The following is a 6301-nucleotide window of genomic DNA, read 5'->3' on the forward strand; positions in this document are numbered from 1 at the left end:
AGCTTTATGACCAGCCTGCAGTACAATGAGTTCAGCTCAGGGGATCAGGCGCTGGAACACCTGCCGTTAGTTGGACACCCTTTCCAGCTAAGTTTTCAGGACATTATCGTGCGACTCGTAAGCTGTCCAATTTACATTTTCTTATCGCGACACCTCAGTCCAACTGTGTCACATTAACCTGTTGCAACCATACTTTGCTCGTTCTTCTGTGTCAGATCCTGGAGTATCAGTTTCCTCAGCTGCTGCAGCGCCTCCAGTAGAACTGTCACTCTCAGTTATGATTAGACTGCAGAGGCAGACAATGGTGTCTGAAGAGGATGTCTTATCAACTCAGAGTCACTTTCCAATATGATGTCATGTTAAACCATCCACCTGAGGGAATAAGAGAAGACGCAGTATCAGGTCTGGAGGGTTATGCTGTATATGTGGACGATGTTGTAATCTTTAATGACTCTTGGGAAGACCACCTTAGGCACATCCAAGCCCTGGTCATGGACAGATGATGCTAGTGAGAGCTAAGGATCTGGCAGTGGATCAGTTTCCTGTGCCAACCACTTAAAAAAGACTTCTCCCACACCTCACAGTAGGTATGGTAGGCTTTTACTGTGGGGTTTGTAAATATTTCTCTATGGTAGCTGCTCCACTCACTTCACTTTTGAGAACAAAGCTGAAGTCTGAGTGGAGTGAAACTTGTCAAAAATGAATTCAAACTGTGAAGACTCTGTTGGATTCTGCCCCTGTTCTTTCTGCCCCACAGATGGACAAGCCTTTCAAGCGCGCATGTGGATGCGAGTACAGTGGGAGCTAGTGCTGTACTCATGCAGAGACATCAACAAAGGGTTGACTGTCCAATGTGTGTCCTCTCTAAAAAGTTCAACTCCTAAGTTCAAAAGAAGCTCTCGCTCTCACTGAAGCGCTTTACGATGTACTGTGGGGAAGTTAGTCTGTTAATGGTGTACACAGATCATAATCCACTGACCTTTCTGCACCCACTTTAAAACCCAAACCAAAGGCTTATGCCTCTTCCTACAGCGTTTCCATTTAGATATTCATCACACAAAGGGCATGGGAAATACAGTGGCTGATGCCTTGGCTCTCGCTGTGACTGCTGATTTGTGTGTTTTGTGCTTACAGTCTCTCTTCCTGTTTCTTCTGGTTAGCTTCTCTTAAAAGAGTTTCCCAGACACCAAGGGTAGCTGGGGCGGTTGGTTTGAATTGTCAGGATTAAAGTCACTGTACAGGTCGTATTAATATTATATAATATTATATTAGATTAGATAATATTAATATAATCTCACAAGTTATCAATAGCTAGCTTTGAGTTTCATAGGAATAGCTTTGAGCTAGCTATCAAACTTTAAAACTAATCAACTTTAAAATGAATAAATGTTTCTGTTCTGTCTTGAGCAGGCGTTCATTTTACAAATACAAACTTGTTTTTCCAATGTGTCCAACAGCACATGAATGCACAGTCAGTTTTGTTGTGCTCTATCCAGGTGATTGGTGTTTGCACAGAGGTGGAGCTGGCCGGCCTGTCTGAGATCCTCTCAGGTGGACCCGCTGTCACCTCATCCTTTCCTTTTGTTTGGTTTGCTGCACACCTCCCACCACATTTTCACTCACCCACACATGTCAAGCATGACTGATACCTACATATCAGCTTTGTTGTTAAGTTTAATTATTTTAGTTAAATAAATGTTTTTGACTACTTTAGCCCTGAGTCAAATGGCAACACGTTACAATCCAATCCAACTCTTTCTAAATCATTTTAATCTGATCATTCTCAACAGAAGCCACCACAGTCTGATCACAAGTTGGTAGCCTGGTATCTTCTAAAATAGCATACAACAACTCATTGGAACATTTGATAAATAAAAAGGAAAAACTGAAATTGATGTAGTTAAACTATCCTCATGATCTGAAAATTTATTTACTGAACACTCCAACTAATACAACAGTTGTCCTAAAGTCAGATCCGGAGGCCTCATGTGAGAAACCGATTATTCCTATAAAATGCTTTTTTAAAATTTTAATTCAGCCTGGATGGTGATGTCACACTTTCAGGAAGCTAATGGGCTTCAAGTGAACTGCTATACTGCTATACTGTAAAGCACAAAGACTAATGTTGCTGCTCAAACATCCACTCTCCCCCGACATGAAGCGTGCTGTGGCAGCGGTGGAGAGGAGCTTCAACCCCCCCGCCCTCCCTCCAACCCCCTCCTGCAGCTGCCTGCTGGGTTCAGCTCGCTGTGATGACCATTAGCGTCTGGCTGAGGCTGCAGGAGATAACAGGTGATTTAAGGCCCCTGTACCCCGACACAGCCAGAGAGAAATGGCCGGCTGCTTCTTATCTGCCGCTCCGCCATACTCCACACACTTTTACATTAGGCTTCCCTATTCAAAGCCATCTGTCTTCCTAGTCAGGGTTTGATAAAACCGCCTGCGTTCCTCACAGAAAGGGGAGGAGCAGGAGTCCGAGGAGACACATCGACACTCCGCCTGCATACTTATACACAGCAATTCTGAGGATCAGCCGACAACACCACACTTGCTGAATACTTTATCCACGCTGACTTAGAGCCCGGGGCAGCACAGTGGGACTCGACAACAATAGCTGAGTGCGGCGCAGAAAAGATACTGTACCTGGTTGTTAAGGAGCAACCTGAGAGTGTTACATCAACCCTGGACTAATTGCAAATCAATGGTCTTGTTGAGATGAATGTGTTTGGGATAATAACCGCCTGGGGCTGCCGTACATCAACCATTCATGCACAGTGGCAAACAATAATCACAGTGGGTGCACCAATAAAAGAGCTGGAGATTTTATCATTTGTCAACAGGAGGAGGGAAAAAAAGCATTATATGTTGTATGTACCTCTGAGCAAGGCAACGACAAAGACAGGAATATTATTCCTCCTGATGCTCAGAAGGCTTTGGCATGTCTATACACTGGTGATTAAATCTTAATGCCATAACATATTCGCCTGCCTCCAGCAAGAAAAGGGATTCTCAGTCCTTCTTGGCTGCACATGTGAGGAAAATATCTGCTATCTTTAGGGCGAGAGAGAAAAATGTGTGCTATCTTGAAGATCCAGAGGAGATTGGATACAAAGACAAAGACGGTCATATTCGGGAGTTGTATAATTGCCCCTTCTTGCTTATTCTCCCCACTGTGGAGACTAAGTGGGCAGTGGCTGTCTTCCTGTGGTCTCAGATCTGTAATTATGGTGTCATTGTGTGACAACAGAACCGTCTCGGCAGCTGCTACCGCTCAAAAACAGTTCTCTTGTGTCTTGACAAAAGAGCGAGCTGTCTTTTCTACGTCCATCTCTTCTTTTTCTGCCCGTCTGTGCTCCTCCAGAAACCTGATGACCAAGCACAAGTAAAAAGTGGTATGCAATTAGCTATAGAGGTCAATATCTTCACCCTAATGGCCAAGGGCTTGAGTGCATGTTGTAATTGACAGAGCTGGTGTGAAGAACATTGCTTTTATTACTATAAGTTGTGAAACAGAAAAGTTGAAAGGGCCGTATGTGTCACTTTGACCCCTGCACTTTGCTGATCTGGTTGGATAAGTGCCAGGATGATGTAACCCTTTGAGTGGGGCATGTCTTACTCTACATATCCAATCTCTCTTGAGCTGTCCCATCAATAAAGTCTACAACATGACCTGCAGCATTTGTGATGTGTACAACAGTCAGCATCAAAGTTAAACTGTTAGCACATTCAAAAGTTGCTTCTCTACTTTTTCACCTGCCCCCACATTCCCTACACTTACTGTCAGTTTGTGTAGTGTTTGTTGTTTTACCTAAGAAAAGGATGAATAAAACAAGTTTAGTTTCCCACTTGAAATATTGTCATGCTATGTTGCTGTTTAATGATTTATAGTTGTTTGTGTTGGATTGTGTTCTTTGGCTTCACTTTACTCCTGCAACGGTTTGATCCAATTAGGGCGGGGGGCCAAGAGAGGGATAAAAGTAAAAAAAAAGTACCTAGGACTGTTGTTTTTTGTGCTCGTTTGTGCTTTTTTTGGTTAATAAATGCAGCACTTTGTTCTTGCCAAGATTTCCACCTTTAGAGCAATCAGAATCACAATCAGAAATACTTCTTTTATCCCAGGGGTTTACTAACCCTCAGTGCTGAACACCTTTATCCCTTTATTCCTGTAGATTTAAAACCCGTATCGGCACAGCTAAGTCTGGCAGGATTTGGGTTTTGGACCACAGTTAGAACAGATTTAAGTTATATGTTGCCAAACTAATAAATGATTTGCTCCAAATATCTGTTCCGAAACGAAAAAGCCATCCATTATAACCTTTTTAAGACACTATAACCAGACATGATTACTCTAAAAGTGGAGATACAGGGAAGGACATGGGATCACCAAAGTCTGTAGCAGGAAAAAAAGTGACTGCTCCAAATGAATGTATCCATTTCATTGATTATTCCCTGGATAAAGGGCTCTCATCTAACCAGGCTGAGTCAAGGTCAGTTGAACTTGGTTTAGATTTTCGACGATGATTCATCTCTCATCGAGAAGGCTTCCACGAAAAGGAGCTTTGGATGCACTGTAATATGATGTCGACAAGTCTTTATGGTGAATAGCTATGAAGATGACCGAAAATATGAACACTACAGGTGCCCGAAGGATCACAAAAGGCAACGTCTTCCTCTCATATTTGAACTCAATTTCATGCTTCCCAGTCGAAATGATTTACCGAGCAACCAACTGTATGATCAACATGGCTATGACCATGAGTCCCTGTTATTGGCTCTACTGTTGTCTCTGTCACAAATGAATTATGCATACATTAAAAAATAATTGCGCAGTATGGAGTATGGTAATTCAATTGCACTTGTGACATCACAATAGAAGGGAAGTCCTTTTTGCCATTAAGCAGCCAACCAGCCGGAGAATCTCTTCAGCTATGGTGAATTCAGTAACTCCAAAAAATACAAATCTTTAGTGGCATGAATTCCAAAGGAAAGTTTCAATGCCAGTGCAGATTATGCAGTTTTAATCATATGTTAATTCCTTCACACGTATCTGAAATCACCCCACAATTATCCAGTTAAAGACGCAGGTGTTTAAAGAAGCCTTGGATGAAAGGTATTACTGTACCTGTGAGCTCTTTAATGAGTAAGCCCTGATTTTAAAATTAGTCATCAGAGTAATTCTACTGAGGATATTTTATCCACCTTTTAGCTTTGGTATTCTTTTAGGGGAGATTAAAAGGAGATTGTTTATCATAATTTACAGAGGGCAACTTTTTTGATTTAGAAGAAATCTAAGCAGTTGATATCTGAGAGTGTTTTTGTTGTCTTTCATAAGCACAATATTCTGCCTTGTCTTCAGCCTCTCCATCCCTCTAAAGGCGGCTTGTGAGGAATCCCCGTAAGACATGAGTATGTAGTTGAGGCTTTTGAAGCTCGGCCCGGTGAAGGTTTTAATATTCCAACCGGAGGTTTTTATTTTTTACCAGCTTGCAGATGGGTGAAGTCATGGAGTTTGAAGCTTCGATTAGACATGCTGTTAGATTTCTGCCTCACAGTCACCCTGTGAAGAAGGCCTCATCCTTGACCAGACTCTAACCTGAGTCTCTGTGATCTGAGCCAGCGTCGTCCTGGGTTGAAAGCTGCTGCTTGTTGAAAGCTGCTGCTTGTCCATGTCAACATTAGGTTTCTACATTAAACCTAGACATCTGTATATTCTTATACAAACATAGTAAGACTCTACCACCAACTCAAGCACCGACAACACAAGATACATCTTTAAGCGAGAAGCCATCAATCTTAACTTTATTTCACTGCGAGTTAAATGAACTCAATACATAAATGAGGAAATGCAAACATATAAATAAAGTTCCACTACAAAAAAGGAAGTCAAAATGTTAGTTAAAGAAAATATAATTTTAAATTCCATAGAGCAATCATAAAAACGGGGAGGTCAAAAGAATCTATAGAAAATACCACACGGAAGAAGAAGTTAATTAGCTAGGGCTCTGCACTTTGATACTCGTACATTCGAGAGTTTGGATGTCCTCCCAGTCCAATATAAACAATGAGCAGGCAAATTTTGAGTAACTTTTACAACACAGTGAAGAGACGAAGGTTCATTTGATCTCATCCATATATTTCTCTTATTTTATTTTATGTTCTTTTCTTTTCTGATACCTTAGAAGGTTGTAATTTTGCCTCTTTTATTGCCATCTCTCATCCCTTCTGTCTGATCCTCTCTCTGTTATCTATTGTTAGCCCTGTGGAGTGTGCATCGGCTCGTATTTCCCCATGGCCTTGGTGA

Source organism: Symphodus melops (genome assembly GCF_947650265.1).
Source record: "Symphodus melops genome assembly, chromosome: 1".
NCBI lineage: Eukaryota > Metazoa > Chordata > Actinopteri > Labriformes > Labridae > Symphodus > Symphodus melops.